Genomic DNA, 17,496 nt, shown 5'->3' with positions numbered 1-17,496 from the left:
CCAGGAGTTTGTGGTCCAGACGGAAAAGCTGGATTTTATGAGCAGTCGTAAGAGATGGGTGGGAATGACTGCTCACATATCCCAACCACAAGGACATGGTTTGGGAGATAAAATGGAGACCAAGTGTTTCAGTTGGAGTCTGGATCTGGAGACATGTGGATCTCCTGTGTGTTGGTTTGTGCTAAGGCCTAAAGTACAGGACACTATCCTGAGTGGGCGGACCCACTATATGTTGTATTCACTTTTTACTTTATGTTTTCACTTTGTGCCAGAAAAGGCTGTTCTTTTGTTTGCTTTCCTGAGCGGTTTATGAAGTTTTAAATAAATTTGCCTGGACTTTTCAGCAATACCGCTTCCTATGTCTACCTCTACTGCAGCTGAGTGAGTACAAATTTCTACACTTTCCAAACTCTGCAGTCAGCTTTTAGGTGCCCTGATTTCTTGCAGACAAAACACTCACGGGGTTATATTCACTCTCTGGCTTTTTCATCTTTTTTTCAACATCTTGCAACCACAACTTCTGACTTGCAGGAAGTCAGAAGCTATTTAACAAGCTTTCAATAAAGTCTATGAGAGCCAGAACAAGGCTCTCATAGACTTGTATTGAGTTGTGACCTTCGGCTCACTCCATGAAACACTGGAGCTGTCCGGTAGGTCACAACCTCCTTGAGACCAATAGCTGCGGTGATAAAAAGTGAAGTGAAGATGGTTACGGATGAGTATAAAAGTAGGGTCAGGTACCTTAGATTAAAAGCACCACTCCAGTGGTAAATTTTTAAAAATGCAGGAGCGATGCTTTAAATGTGTACAGAATGGTCGAGAGTCAGGTAATATTTGCATAGACAGATGGGAAAATAAGTATTTGATACACTACCAATTTTGCAAGTTTTCCCACCAACAAAGAATGGAGAGGTCTGTAATTTTTATCATAGGAACACTTCAACTGAGACAGAATCTTAAATAAAATTCAGAAAATCACATTGTATGATTTTTGCATAATTAGTTTGCTTTTTATGGCATGGCATAAGTATTTGATACAATAGAAAAACAGAACTTATTATTTGGTACAGAAACCTTTGTTTGCAATTACAGAGGTCATCGGTGTGTTTGACCAAGTATGCACACTCTTCAGCACAGTTTTTGGCCTACTCCTACTTCTCCATATAGATCTTCTCCAGATCTTTCAGGTTTCGTGGCTGTCGTTTGGCAACATTGAGTTCCAGCTCCCTCCAAACATTTTCTATGGGGGTTCAGGTCTGGGCCACTCCAGGACCTTGAAATGCTTCTTACAGAACCACTCCTTAGTTACCCTAGCTGCGTGTTTTGGGTCATTGTCATGCTGGAAGACCCAGCCACGACTCAGGGAAAGACGATATTGGACAAAATCTCATGATACATGACTCCGCATATCCTCATTTCAGTACATAGCACTCATCCTGTCCCCTTTATAGAAAAGCACCCCCGAAGAATGATGTTTCCTCCACCATCCTTCACAGTTGAGACAGTGTTCTTGGGGTTGTTCTCATCCTTCTCCTTCCTCCAAACACGGCAAGTGGAGTTAATACCAAAAAGTTCTATTTTGGTCTCATCTGACTACATGACTTTCTCCCATGCCTGCTGTGGATGATCCAGATGGGTATTGATGAACTTTGGGCATGGCCATGTGCTGGCCTGAGCAGGAGGACCTTGCTTGTCCTGCAGGATTTTAATCTATGAGATACTAAAGGTAACGTTTGAGACTGTGCATCTAAATCCTTTCTGTTAATAGTGTGAATCAAATACCAGGCCACATTTCATAATCTAAATCATTTGTGCTAATTGTGTTGAACAGACACCAAGGCACATTTCAGAATCAGAATCCTTTCTGCTAATAGTGTGGGCTAGAGTTGAGCGACCTTGACCTTTTTAGAGTCGAGCCGGGCTTCGCGAAACCCGACTATCTCAAAAGTCGGGTCGAGTGAAATCGGCCGATTATGACGTAAAGTCGGGATCGACCGAAACACGAAACCCAATGCAAGTCAATGGGGCAGCATAGTCGGCAGTGAGTGGGGGCCAGGAAAACACCTAGAGTGCCCATTTTAATGTCAAAACCATCCATTCTTCTTAATGAAGCTTGTCAAGCGTAATTTACCTTATAATAATTGGAAGGCATTTGAAATTGGGGGTCATTTGGCTAAAGTTGTGGTGGGTAGGGCTGGTTCAAGTAATTAGTGGGCCCAGGAAATCTGGACCACATCACGGCAGTGGAGCAGGGAGAGGTAAGTATTTCAACTTTGCAAGTACTGTGAACCTGAGCAAGCAGGGGGGGCCCACTCGTTGGCATTGGCACTGGCACAGGGCCCCTCAAAGTACAGCGGTGTGTTTGCACGGCGGGGGCGCCTCCCACCGGCAGCAACACTTTTGCGTACTATGAGAGGCCCTGTGCCAGTGACGTCGCCAACTAGTATTCCTCCCCCCACCTGATGAAGGAACCTGCACTTTCATCTGCACCTTCCTCTTTGTCCCCGTGTAAGGTGGTATGGTATGCGGGAAGAGCAACCTGACTTTCAGCAGGGTCACAATGTTGTTGTGTAGCGTGCACGGGGAATGTTGCGTTATGGGTCAATGTACCAGCAGACTCATCTATCACTGGCTGGGCAATGGGCAGGATGAGGAGGAAACACAGATATAGGCCCAAAGAATAAAGTTGGCTAAATGCAGTTCAAAATTGGTAACACAGGAATAACCAGGGGGCATTGCAGTGGAGGACAACTGGAATGAGAGGCTGACACAGAGAGTAAGCCCAAATCAGTAAGTAGTCGAAATGCAGTTCAAAATTGGCAACCGTAGTAAACAGGCGGCACAGCTTTGTTCAGTGGAGGAGAACAGCAAGGAGTGGCAGACACCGATAGTAGGCCCCAACCCAACTAGTAGGCCAAATGCAGTCTAACATTAACAACTACTTAACGAGCGCCTGAAAACGGAATTTCAGGACAGGAAACCAGGAGAACAGCAAGGAGTGGCAGACACCGATAGTAGGCCCCAAACCAACTAGTACGCCAAATGCAGTTGTTCCGTTTAACCACAATTTAATGAGAGCCTGAAGATAGAAGTTCAGGAAAGGCAACCTGGAGAACACCTTGGAGTGGAACACACCATCTCTCTACACCCCATACCCAATTTGTAGGCCTAATGCAGTGTAGTTTCCAAGAACTACTAAACGAGAGCCGGAAGATCGAAGCTCAGGAAAGGCAACCTGGAGAACACCTTGGAGTGGAACACACCATCTCTCTACACCCCATACCCAATTTGTAGGCCTAATGCAGTGTAGTTTCCAACAACTACTTAACGAGAGCCGGAAGATCGAAGCTTTGGCGAGGAAACCTGGGGAACACCTTGGAGTGGAACACACCATCTCTCTACACCCCATACCCAATTTGTAGGCCTAATACAGCGTAGTTTCCAGCAACTACTAAACGAGAGCCGGAAGATCGAAGCTCAGGAAAGGCAACCTGGAGAACACCTTGGAGTGGAACACACCATCTCTCTACACCCCATACCCAATTTGTAGGCCTAATGCAGTGTAGTTTCCAACAACTACTAAACGAGAGCCGGAAGATCGAAGCTCAGGAAAGGCAACCTGGGGAACACCTTGGAGTGTAACACACCATCTCTCTCCACCCGATACCCATTTTGTAGGCCTAATGCAGTGTAGTTTTCTACAACTACTAAACGAGAGTCGGAAGACCGAAGCAATGGCGAGGAAACCTGGGGAACACCTTGGAGTGTAACACACCATCTCTCTCCACCCCATACCCAATTTGTAGGCCTAATGCAGCCTACTTTCCGACAACTACTAAACGAGAGCATGAAGATCGAAGCTCAGGAAAGGCAACCTGGGGAACACCTTGGAGTGTAACAAACCCTCTCTCTACACCACGGAAGGGCTGATTCTTAGGAAGGAAGGCTGTCGGAAAGAAGCAGGGCGCGTCCGAGGGTGATTATATTCTTATTAGGTATATACTCACCCTCGGACGCGCCCTGCTTCTTTATTTGTAATGAATGTTTATTTGCAATGTGGTTTTGACTTACTCTATTTTTTTGGTAAATAATGATTTTATTATTTTCATTGTTTTGCATCTTCTTGGCAATAATATAAAGAAGACGCGACAGGACAACACTCGGTGGATGCCATATCTGTGTTTTAAATTGAAAAAAACTTTCAGTTAACTACTTGCAGGAGAAAGTTATTGTAGCTGGTGGCCATTTTTAGTACTGTACCAGATTTTTGTTGTATGTGTTTGTTTTTAATGTTAAAATGTCTGCATTTGATATCTCTCCAGTATTTTCTTTTTTATAAGCAAAATACTTATTTTTATATTTTCTGATGTTGGTTCAAGGGGTACACGGGCAGCAGTAGACAGGTCAGTGGAGGCCTAGTGGAAGGAGGGACCGCAGACAGGCTTCGAAGCCCTAACATAATAAATTGGGCTGGCTGTAGGCAATTTAAAATTGGTTCCAGGGGAACACGGGCAGCAGTAGACAGGTCAGTGGAGGCCTAGTGGAAGGAGGGACCGCAGACAGGCTTGGAAGCCCTAACATAATAAATTGGGCTGGCTGTAGGCAATTTAAAATTGGTTCCAGGGGAACACGGGCAGCAGTAGACAGGTCAGTGGAGGCCTAGTGGAAGGAGGGACCGCAGACAGGCTTCGAAGCCCTAACATAATAAATTGGGCTGGCTGTAGGCAATTTAAAATTGGTTCCAGGGGAACACGGGCAGCAGTAGACAGGTCAGTGGAGGCCTAGTGGAAGGAGGGACCGCAGACAGGCTTCGAAGCCCTAACATAATAAATTGGGCTGGCTGTAGGCAATTTAAAATTGGTTCCAGGGGAACACGGGCAGCAGTAGACAGGTCAGTGGAGGCCTAGTGGAAGGAGGGACCACAGACAGGCTTCAAAGCCCTAACATAATAAATTGGGCTGGCTGTAGGCAATTTAAAATTGGTTCCAGGGGAACACGGGCAGCAGTAGACAGGTCAGTGGAGGCCTAGTGGAAGGAGGGACCGCAGACAGGCTTCGAAGGCCTAACATAAGAAAAATGTCAATACAATGGTATTGACAGTGCCAGGCATTGAAGGATGTCAGCGCATAGACTAAACATTGGTGGAGCTGTGAGAGAAAATTTTGCAAGTCGTAGAGCACTGTTTGACCTGGGGGGGGACTGTCTTGTGGCCGGCGGTACAGGCCCAGGGCCCCTCATATTACAACGGTGTGTCTGACGTTGGGTGCGCACCACCACCGCCAGACACTTTATTGTACTATGAGGGACCTAGTGGCAGTGCCGTCGACCAAAAGCGGGCACACCCACCTCTTCAGACAAACAGTACTCTCACGGGTGCTGGCGCCAAGTGGCGATACCACGGCCCCGTGTGGGGACTTTGGCCATTTAGGGAGGTGTTAACATGTCGGATGCTGGACAATCAGGTGCTGCAAATTACGAGATTGGAAAAGTCGTTCAGAATAGTCCACAGGCAAGACCTTTACATAGGAAAGCTAGGTGTCAGCCGGGCAAGGTGGGGCAAAAGATTTCGAAATCCAGTTGTGGTTCATTTTAATGAAGGTTAGATCATCTGCATTTTGGGTAGCCAGACGAGTCCTTTTTTCTGTTAGTATTGAACCTGCAGCACTGAATACTCTTTCTGATAGGACACTAGCTGCCGGGCAAGCAAGCTCCTGCAATGCATATTCTGCCAATTCTGGCCAGGTGTCTAATTTTGATGCCCAGTAATCAAATGGGAATGACGGTTGAGGGAGAACATCGATAAGGGATGAAAAATAGTTTGTAACCATACTGGACAAATGTTGTCTCCTGTCACTTTGTATTGATGCTGCAGTACCTGTCCTGTCTGCGGTCATAGCAAAATCACTCCACAACCTGGTCAGAAAACCCCTCTGGCCAACGCCACTTCTGATTTCTGCCCCTCTAACTCCTCTGGTCTGCTGGCCCCTGCAGCTCGTGTGAGAACGATCACGGGCGCTGTGTGCAGGGAATGCCAGAAGCAAACGGTCAACAAGAGTTGATTGTTTGGTTGCTAATATTAGTTCCAAGTTCTCATGTGGCATTATATTTTGCAATTTGCCTTTATAGCGAGGATCAAGGAGGCAGGCCAACCAGTAATCGTCATCGTTCATCATTTTAGTTATGCGTGTGTCCCTTTTGAGGATACGTAAGGCATAATCCGCCATGTGGGCCAAAGTTCCAGTTCTCAAATCTCCGGTTGTGCTTGGTTGAGGGGCAGTTTCAGGCAAATCCACGTCACTTGTGTCCCTCCAAAAACCAGAACCCGGCCTTGCCGCGCCACCAATTTCCAGTGGCCCCGGAAAAGCTTCCTCATTACAAATATAATCATCCCCATCATCCTCCTCGTCCTCCTCCTCCTCTTCGCCCACTAACTCGTCCTGTACACTGCCCTGGCCAGACAATGGCTGACTGTCATCAAGGCTTTCCTCTTCCTCAGCTGCAGACGCCTGATCCTTTATGTGCGTCAAACTTTGCATCAGCAGACGCATTAGGGGGATGCTCATGCTTATTATGGCGTTGTCTGCACTAACCAGCCGTGTGCATTCCTCAAAACACTGAAGGACTTGACACATGTCTTGAATCTTCGACCACTGCACACCTGACAACTCCATGTCTGCCATCCTACTGCCTGCCCGTGTATGTGTATCCTCCCACAAAAACATAACAGCCCGCCTCTGTTCGCACAGTCTCTGAAGCATGTGCAGTGTTGAGTTCCACCTTGTTGCAACGTCTATGATTAGGCGATGCTGGGGAAGGTTCAAAGAACGCTGATAGGTCTGCATACGGCTGGAGTGTACGGGCGAACGGCGGATATGTGAGCAAAGTCCACGCACTTTGAGGAGCAGGTCGGATAACCCCGGATAACTTTTCAGGAAGCACTGCACCACCAGGTTTAAGGTGTGAGCCAGGCAAGGAATGTGTTTCAGTTGGGAAAGGGAGATGGCAGCCATGAAATTCCTTCCGTTATCACTCACTACCTTGCCTGCCTCAAGATCTACAGTGCCCAGCCACGACTGCATTTCTTTCTGCAAGAACTCGGACAGAACTTCCGCGGTGTGTCTGTTGTCGCCCAAACACTTCATAGCCAATACAGCCTGCTGACGTTTGCCAGTAGCTGCCCCATAATGGGAGACCTGGTGTGCAACAGTGGCAGCTGCGGATGGAGTGGTTGTGCGACTGCGGTCTGTGGACGAGCTCTCGCTTCTGCAGGAGGACGAAGAGGAGGAGGAGGGGGTGCGAACGGCTACAGCCAACTGTTTCCTAGACCGTGGGCTAGGCAGAACTGTCCCAAACTTGCTGTCCCCTGTGGACCCTGCATCCACCACATTTACCCAGTGTGCCGTGATGGACACGTAACGTCCCTGGCCATGCCTACTGGTCCATGCATCTGTTGTCAGGTGCACCTTTGTGATCACAGATTGCCTGAGTGCATGGACGATGCGCTCTTTAACATGCTGGTGGAGGGCTGGGATGGCTTTTCTGGAAAAAAAGTGTCGACTGGGTAGCTCGTAGCGTGGTACAGCGTAGTCCATCAGGGCTTTGAAAGCTTCGCTTTCAACTAACCGGTAGGGCATCATCTCTAACGAGATTAGTCTAGCTATGTGGGCGTTCAAACCCTGTGTACGCGGATGCGAGGCTAAGTACTTCCTTTTTCTAACCATAGTCTCATGTAGGGTGAGCTGGACTAGAGAGCTGGAGATCGTGGAACTAGCGGGGGTGCCGGTGGACATGGCAGACTGAGAGACGGTGGGAGATGGTATTGTTGCCGCCGGTGTCCTAGATGCAGTGTTTCCTACTACGAAACTGGTGATTCCCTGACCCTGACTGCTTTGGCCTGGCAAAGAAACCTGCACAGATACTGCAGGTGGTGCGGAAAATGGTGGCCCTACACTGCCGGAAGGGATGTTGCGTTGCTGACTAGCTTCATTGGCCGAGGGTGCTACAACCTTAAGGGACGTTTGGTAGTTAGTCCAGGCTTGCAAATGCATGGTGGTTAAATGTCTATGCATGCAACTTGTATTGAGACTTTTCAGATTCTGTCCTCTGCTTAAGGTAGTTGAACATTTTTGACAGATGACTTTGCGCTGATCAATTGGATGTTGTTTAAAAAAATGCCAGACTGCACTCTTTCTAGCATCGGATACCTTTTCAGGCATTGCAGACTGAGCTTTAACCGGATGGCCACGCTGTCCTCCAACAGGTTTTGGCTTTGCCACGCGTTTTGGGCAAGATACGGGCCCGGCAGATGGAACCTGTTGCGATGTTGATGCCTGCTGCGGCCCCTCCTCCTCCGCTTCAGAACTGCTGCCGCCTGCACCCTGTTCCCCCAATGGCTGCCAATCGGGGTCAAGAACTGGGTCATCTATTACCTCTTCTTGTAGCTCGTGTGCAACTTCGTCTGTGTCACCGTGTTGGTCGGTGGTATAGCGTTCGTGATGGGGCAACATAGTCTCATCAGGGTCTGATTCTTGATCATTACCCTGCGAGGGCAATGTTGTGGTCTGAGTCAAAGGACCAGCATAGTAGTCTGGCTGTGGCTGTGCATCAGTGCACTCCATGTCAGATTCAACTTGTAATGGGCATGGACTGTTAACTGCTTCACTTTCTAAGCCAGGGACGGTATGTGTAAAGAGCTCCATGGAGTAACCCGTTGTGTTGCCTGCTGCATTCTTCTCTGTTGTTGTTTTTGCTGAAGAGGACAAGGAAGCGACTTGTCCCTGACCGTGAACATCCACTAACGACGCGCTGCTTTGACATTTACCAGTTTCACGAGAGGAGGCAAAAGAGCTAGAGGCTGAGTCAGCAAGATAAGCCAAAACTTGCTCTTGCTGCTCCGGCTTTAAAAGCGGTTTTCCTACTCCCAGAAAAGGGAGCGTTCGAGGCCTTGTGTAGCCAGACGACGAACCTGGCTCCACAGCTCCAGACTTAGGTGCAATATTTTTTTTCCCACGACCAGCTGATGCTCCACCACTACCACTACCCTCATTACCAGCTGACAATGAACGCCCCCGGCCACGACCTCTTCCACCAGACTTCCTCATTGTTTTAAAAACGTAAACAAACTAACGGTATTTGTTGCTGTCACACAAATTACACGGTGAGCTATAACTTCAGTATGATTTAGCTACCCCTTTACAGGTGAATGAGACCACAACGAAAATCAGGCACAATGTTACACACTCTGTTGTTGGTGGCAACAAATGAGAGAGATGCCACACACGCAGGACTGTCACTGAAGCACAAATGTAAATATTAATCTCCCACTGATTTGATTTTTTTTTTTTTCAGGGAGACTTTAGGAAAAAAAAATAATAGAATAAAATGATTTTTTCAGGAAGAATTTAGAAACCAAATAAAATAAAATGATTTTTTCAGGGAGAATTTAGAAAACAAATAAAACAAAAAAAGGCTTTCTATGGCCCACTGAGTGAGAGATGACACACACAGGAGTCAGGAGTGGCACACAAGCCCAGAGGCCAATATTTATCTCCCACTGATTGATGTAGTGATTTTTTCAGGTAGATTTTGGAACCCAAATCAAGCTAAAAAAATAATAGGCTTTCTATGGCCCACAATTGGAGAGAGAGAGAGAGAGAGATGGCACACCCAGGAGTCAAGACTGGCACACAAGCAGAAAGGGCAATATTAATCTCCCACTGATTTGTTTTTTTTTTTTTTCAGGGAGACTTTAGGAAAAAAAAATAATAGAATAAAATGATTTTTTCAGGAAGAATTTAGAAACCAAATAAAATAAAATGATTTTTTCAGGGAGAATTTAGAAAACAAATAAAACAAAAAAAGGCTTTCTATGGCCCACTGAGTGAGAGATGACGCACACAGGAGTCAGGAGTGGCACACAAGCCCAGAGGCCAATATTTATCTCCCACTGATTGATGTAGTGATTTTTTCAGGTAGATTTTGGAACCCAAATCAAGCTAAAAATATAATAGGCTTTCTATGGCCCACAATTGGAGAGAGAGAGAGAGATGGCACACCCAGGAGTCAAGACTGGCACACAAGCAGAAAAGGCAATATTAATCTCCCACTGATTTGTTTTTTTTTTTTTTTTCAGGGAGACTTTAGGAAAAAAAAATAATAGAATAAAATGATTTTTTCAGGAAGAATTTAGAAACCAAATAAAATAAAATGATTTTTTCAGGGAGAATTTAGAAAACAAATAAAACAAAAAAAGGCTTTCTATGGCCCATTGAGTGAGAGATGACGCACACAGGAGTCAGGAGTGGCACACAAGCCCAGAGGCCAGTATTTATCTCCCACTGATTGATGTAGTGATTTTTTCAGGTAGATTTTGGAACCCAAATCAAGCTAAAAAAATAATAGGCTTTCTATGGCCCACAATTGGAGAGAGAGAGAGAGAGAGATGGCACACCCAGGAGTCAAGACTGGCACACAAGCAGAAAGGGCAATATTAATCTCCCATTGATTTGTTTTTTGTTTTTTTTTCAGGGAGACTTTAGGAAAAAAAAATAATAGAATAAAATGATTTTTTCAGGAAGAATTTAGAAACCAAATAAAATAAAATGATTTTTTCAGGGAGAATTTAGAAAACACATAAAACAAAAAAAGGCTTTCTATGGCCCACTGAGTGAGAGATGACGCACACAGGAGTCAGAAGTGGCACACAAGCCCAGGGGCCAATATTTATCTCCCACTTTTTTTTTTTTGTTCCAGGGAAAATTTATAAACCCAATAAAAAAAATAATAAATAGGCTTTCTATGGCCCACTATCTGAGAGAGAGAGAGAGATGGCACGCTTAGGACTGGCACACAAGCCCAAAGGCCAATATTAATCTCCCTTTTTTTTTTCAGGGAGAATTTATAAAACAAAAAAAAAATAAATAAATAGGCTTTCTATGGCCCACTATTTGTGAGAGAGATGGCACGCTCAGGACTGGCACACAAGCCCAGAGGCCAATATTAATCTCCCACTTTTTTTTTTTGTTCCAGGGAAAATTTATAAACCCAATAAAAAAAATAATAAATAGGCTTTCTATGGCCCACTATCTGAGAGAGAGAGAGATGGCACGCTTAGGACTGGCACACAAGCCCAAAGGCCAATATTAATCTCCCACTGATTGATTTATTGATTTTTTCAGGTAGAATTTAGAACCCAAATAAAGCAAAAAAAAAAAAAAAGGGCTTTCTATGGCCCACTGAGTGAGTGATGATGCACACAGAAGTCAGGAGTGGCACACAAGCCCTGAGGCCAATATTTTTCTCCCACTGATTGATGTAGTGATTTTTTCAGGTAGATTTTAGAACCCAAATCAAGCAAAAAAATAAATAGGCTTTCTATGGCCCACTATTTGTGAGAGAGATGGCACGCTCAGGACTGGCACACAAGCCCAGAGGCCAATATTAATCTCCCACTTTTTTTTTTTTGTTCCAGGGAAAATTTATAAACCCAATAAAAAAAATAATAAATAGGCTTTCTATGGCCCACTATCTGAGAGAGAGAGATGGCACGCTTAGGACTGGCACACAAGCCCAAAGGCCAATATTAATCTCCCACTGATTGATTTATTGATTTTTTCAGGTTGAATTTAGAACCCAAATAAAGCAAAAAAAAAAAAAATGGGCTTTCTATGGCCCACTGAGTGAGTGATGATGCACACAGGAGTCAGGAGTGGCACACAAGCCCTGAGGCCAATATTTTTCTCCCACTGATTGATGTAGTGATTTTTTCAGGTAGATTTTATAACCAAAATCAAGCAAAAAAATAAATAGGCTTTCTATGGCCCACTGACTGAGAGATGGCACACACAGGAGTCAAGAGTGGCACACAAGCCCCGAGTCCAATATTTTTCTCCCACTGATTGATGTAGTGATTTTTTCAGGTAGATTTTATAACCCAAATCAAGCAAAAAAATAAATAGGCTTTCTATGGCCCACTGAGTGAGAGATGGCACACACAGGGATGGCACTCTAGCAGAAATGTCAATCTTAATCTCCCACAAAAAAAAAAAAAAAAAACAGGGAGTGTCCTTCAATTACTATCTCCCTGCAGTAATCTCAGCCAGGTATGGCAGGCAGCAATAAGAAGTGGACTGATGCACAAATTAAATAAAAAGTGTGTACAAACAAAAAAGATAGCTGTGCAGAAAGGAAGGAACAAGAGGATTTGTGCTTTGAAAAAAGCAGTTGGTTTGCACAGCGGCATACACACAGCAATGCAGCTATCAGGGAGCCTTCTAGGGCAGCCCAATGAGCTACAGCGCTGAGGGGAAAAAAAGAAAAAATGTAGCTTCCACTGTCCCTGCACACCGAAGGTGGTGTTGGGCAGTGGAAATCGCTACAGCACAAGCGGTTTGGTGGTTAATGGACCCTGCCTCACGCTATCCCTGCTTCTGACGAAGCGGCAGCAACCTCTCCCTAAGCTCAGATCAGCAGCAGTAACATGGCGGTCGGCGGGAACGCCCCTTTATAGCCCCTGTGACGCCGCAGACAGCAAGCCAATCACTGCAATGCCCTTCTCTAAGATGGTGGGGACCAGGACCTATGTCATCACGCTGCCCACACTCTGCGTTTACCTTCATTGGCTGAGAAATGGCGCTTTTCGCGTCATTGAAACGCGACTTTGGCGCGAAAGTCGCGTACCGCATGGCCGACCCCGCACAGGGGTCGGATCGGGTTTCATGAAACCCGACTTTGCCAAAAGTCGGCGACTTTTGAAAATGAACGACCCGTTTCGCTCAACCCTAGTGTGGGCCATACACCAGGCCACATTTCAGAATCTAAATCGTTTGTGCTAATAGTGTGGGCCAGACACCAGGCCACATTTCAGAACCTAAATCATTTGTGCTATTAGTGTGTGCCATACACCAGGCTGCATTTCAGAATCTAAATCCTTTCTGCTAATAGTGTGCACCATACACCAGGTCACATCTCAGAATCTAAATCATTTGTTCTAATAGTGAGGGTCAGACACCAGGTCACATTTCCGAATCTAAGTCCTTTCTGCTAATAGTATGAGCCATACACCAGGCCACAATGCAAAATCTAAATTATTTGTGCTAATAGTGTAGGCCAGAGACCAGGCCACATTTCAGCATTGAATTTGTTTGTGCTAATAGTGTGACACCAAGCCATAATTCAGAATCTAAATCCTTTCTGCTAAGAGTGTGGGCCATTCACCAGGCCACATTTCACAATCTAAATGGTTTGTACAAATAGTGTGGGCCAGACACCAGGCCACATTTCAGAATCTAAATCCTTTCTGCTAATAGTGTGGTCCAGACACCAGCCCACATTTCTGAATCTGAATCCTTTCTGCTAATAGTGTGGCTCAGACATACTGTCTCAGCAAATAAATACTGACTATTAATTTAGTGACAGGTGACTGACTGGACTGGGCCTAGGGGTTGTGAAACAGCTGGTTAAAAGAAGAGAAGGATACATCCAACATGAGTGGGAAAAGGTTAGGTTGTGGTAGAAAGAAGAATAGGCTTGGTGTTCAAGGTGTACGTGTGCTAGGTGGTAATGTTACTACTGAAAGCTCTACTGAACAAACACCATCTCATCCAATCCAAAGGCAACTGACTACATCTAATACTGGACGGGCTACTCGACTCCTTTATTTGACAGCCGCAGAGTGGTACGCCTTGTAGATGAGGGCCAGAAAGAGCATGTGCTCCAGTGGATGGCAACTGTTGCATCAAGTTGGCTCTCCTCTTCCTCCACCTTTACATCACATATAGTACAATCCTCAGAGGGGGCACCCCAATTGCCCTTGTTTTCCCCTACATCACAACTCTCCAACCAGCAAACTGTCTGTGGGGAACCACAGATGGATGAGTCTGCAGAGCTGTTCACATATTCTATTCCATGGTCATCAGACAAAGTAGGGTCCCAACAGAATCCAGACCCTCATCACCAGATGTTAACCCCAGGGAGTGGAAGTGATCGTGATGAGACTCAGATACCTGAGGCGCACGCAGACTGTACTGTGCTGTCAGGGCAAGAAGAGGAGGAGGGTAACTCTCAGGGCGAGGAGTGGGAGAACAGAGAGGATGACAATGAGTTTGTAGATCCCAATTGCTGCGAACCAAGAGGCACTCTACTGAGTAGCTCAGCAGAGGAGGTGGAGGAGGAGGAAAACGAGGAGGTTACATTGTGGCTTGCTGCACAGAAAAGGAGTGATGCAACCATGACAAGCACTGTATCCTCAGCCACAAATCTCAGTATCTAACACTTCCTCCACTGCTTCTGCCTCCTCCACCTCCTCTCTGGCTGCCACCTTTGCCCCCAACCAGTCACTTAATGAGACATTCATTCCGACAGTGCAGAGAGAATCAACCCCTCCTCTGTACTGCACAGCCAGGGCTCACCGCAATTTAGGCACTGTTTAAATTGATATGCCTTGGAGATTTCAGTCACACACTTTGAGAATGGTGGACAGCTATTCAGGCCGAGTTTGAGCAATGGCTGTCTCCACTGAACCTGGAGCCAGGGAAGGATGTGTGCGATAACGGTGCAAACCTGATTGCAGCTCTGCACCGGGGAAACCTCCCACACGTGCTTTACATTGCTCATGTCCTCAATATGGTGGTACAGCAATTTCTCATCCACTATCCAGGCCTGGATGTGCTGCTGCAGAAAGCATGATCGCTGTGTGCTCACTTCCACCTTTTTCACCCCGCAGGTCATCAAATTGCTTTGCTACAGAGGTTTTTCGGTCTATTGAAATTCTACCATTTGAAATGCGATGTGCCGACACAGTGGAATTCCACTCTGCACTTGTTTCAGCTATTGTGGCAGCAGCGCCGAACCCTGGTGCAGTATGTCCTTTTGCATAGCTTGGGCCAACACAGAACGGACATGGTACAAATCACACTTGCAGAGTGGGCACAAATGAAGGACATCTGCACCCTTCTGCACAATTTTGAAATAACTATTAGGATGGTTAGCACTGATGATGCTGTTATCAGCATCACTATTCCGGTCATCTATATGCTGGCATAAACTCTGAATAGTCTGTGGGAGGAGGGGAAGAGGTGGAAGCAGAGAAAGGAGGCAGAAGGGAAAAGAATATATCTCTAACTTATGGATTATCATCGCATAGGAGGATGCCATAGCAGGGTGGATTACAACGCTCAAGGGGGGCTCATGATAACAGACAAAATCTGTTAGTGAAGGTGCGGGAGCTGATGAACAAATGGATGAGGACGTGGAGGATTAGGTGATGGGCGTGCAACAGTCAGGAAATGAAGATTGTCCATGATTGTCTGTGATTGACTGTAGGGGATGGAGGAAGAAAGCTTGAGTGTTATCTCGCTACCACACACCATGGATTTGGACCTCATGGAAGCACCCCACACATGAGCACCTTCATGATGCATGATTTACAACATGATGCCCATATTCTTAGGGTTATAAATAGTGCTGGCTACTGGGTTCCCACTCTGTTACATCCACGGTACAAGAGTACATTTTGCCAGATGCTTGCCCTGAAATGGATGCGCGCATGCTGGAGTATCGAAACATGCTTTTGACAATCTTAGGAGTGATTATCCCCAAGACAGCAGTGAGGCACACAGTGTGCATGGCAGTCATAGACTTCCAACCCCAAGAACGTTGAGTCATCAATGCAAAAACATTGGCAGCAGGAGCAGTGTAAGTAGCAGAAGCTATTTCTGTGAGTTGTTTCACACTTTTTTTTTAGACCAGCCCTTGCACCAGGAGAACAGAATTCAAGTTTGACACGTGATCAATTGGAGAGGATGGTGCAGGAGTATCTCAAGCCCAATATCAATGCTGGGGGGGCTGGAACCCTTCTGCATTTTGGTCTTCAAAAATGTAAGAGCTCGCCTGTCACGCCTTGGAGGCTTTGTCATGCTTGGTAGCCAGCGTTCTCTCAGAACGTGTCCTTAGCGCTGCTGGTGGTGTCCTGACAGATAAGTGCACCCGGCTTTTCCCATGAAAGTGTAGACCGCCTTTCATTAAGATGATCAATTCATGGATTTCTAATGACTTTTGCACCCCTAGGTGATGGTGTAGTTTTACAATTCACTGACCTCAGCGTGATCGCCATTATAACTTTTCCCACAGCGCTCACACTGACATTATTGAGTTGAACTGAGTTCATTGACTGTGAACTCCAAGGACCTTTCTGATGGAACCGAAATGTGTGAACTTTCTCACAATTGCGATGGCATCAGGGAGGTGACAGGAGTTCACTGGGAGGAGCTGAACAAGCACACACAGCGCAGTGTCTCTGCTCAATCGCAGGCTGTATAGGTGCATCATGCAACAATGCATCCTGCCATCGAGATGTAGCAGGGCTACACACATCATGAGACAAATTGATTATTATATTTCTCGGTGGACAGGTGAGGAATATTGTTGTTTATCATTTTAATTCTGGTACCTTGGCTTCATTGGACTGGGCGATAACATGAGTAAGGTTTAATTTAGATTCATTAAAGGAGTCTGTGTCATTTTTTTCAATTTAAGGATTTTATTCTCAGTGTGTGTTTTTTTATACAATATGACCATGGGGTTAGTAATAGGGGCATCTTATAGACACCTCTCCATTACTAACCTCTGGGTTTGATGTCACCTGACAATACAAAGGTGATACCAACCAAACCAACTATCACCACACTTGCCACCACATCAGTGCAAGTGGGAAGAGTGAGGCTAAGTGCTAGAATTGGTGCATTTTATGGATGCCCCATTTCAAAGGCAGCCGAGAGGTGATATTTTTAGTCTAGGAGGGGTCAATATCCACAGCCCTTTCCTAGTTATTTAATATGAGCCCACAGCTTTCTGACTAGCATTTGCTGGATTTTTAATTATAGGGGGACACTACATCATTTTTTTGGGAGGTCACCCATTTTAATAACCAGGAAAGGCAGAGGTCTTTCGGCCTACTGAAATTCTACCGTTTGAACTGCAATGTGCCGGCACAGTGGAATTCCACTCTGCACATGTTGCAGCAATTGTGGCCGCAGCGACAAGCCCTGGTGCAGTATGTCCTTTTGCATAGCTTGGGCCAATGCAGTTCGGACATGGTACAAATCACGTTTGCGGTGTGGGCACAGATGAAGGACATCTGCATCCTTCTGCACAGTTTCAGAATGACTATTAGGATGGTTAGCGCTGATGATGCTATCATCAGCATCACTATTCCGGTCATTTACATGCTGGCGCACACTTTCAATAGTCTGCGGGAGGAGGTGATGGTCCCAGAGGAAGAGGTGGAAGCAGAGAAAGGAGGCGGAAGGGATAACAATATCTCTAAGTTATGGATTATAATCGCATATGCAGGTGCCATGGCAGGGTGGATTGCAATGCTCGAGGGGGGCCCATGATAACAGACAAACTGTTAGTGAAGGTATAGGAGCCAATGTACAAATTGAGGAGGAAGAGGTGATGGGCGTGCAACAGTCAGGAAATGAAGAGGATAATGATCCC

Source organism: Ranitomeya imitator, chromosome 2 (assembly GCF_032444005.1).
Source record: "Ranitomeya imitator isolate aRanImi1 chromosome 2, aRanImi1.pri, whole genome shotgun sequence".
In the NCBI taxonomy this organism is placed as follows: domain Eukaryota; kingdom Metazoa; phylum Chordata; class Amphibia; order Anura; family Dendrobatidae; genus Ranitomeya; species Ranitomeya imitator.
Note: the sequence above shows the minus strand (reverse complement) of the source record.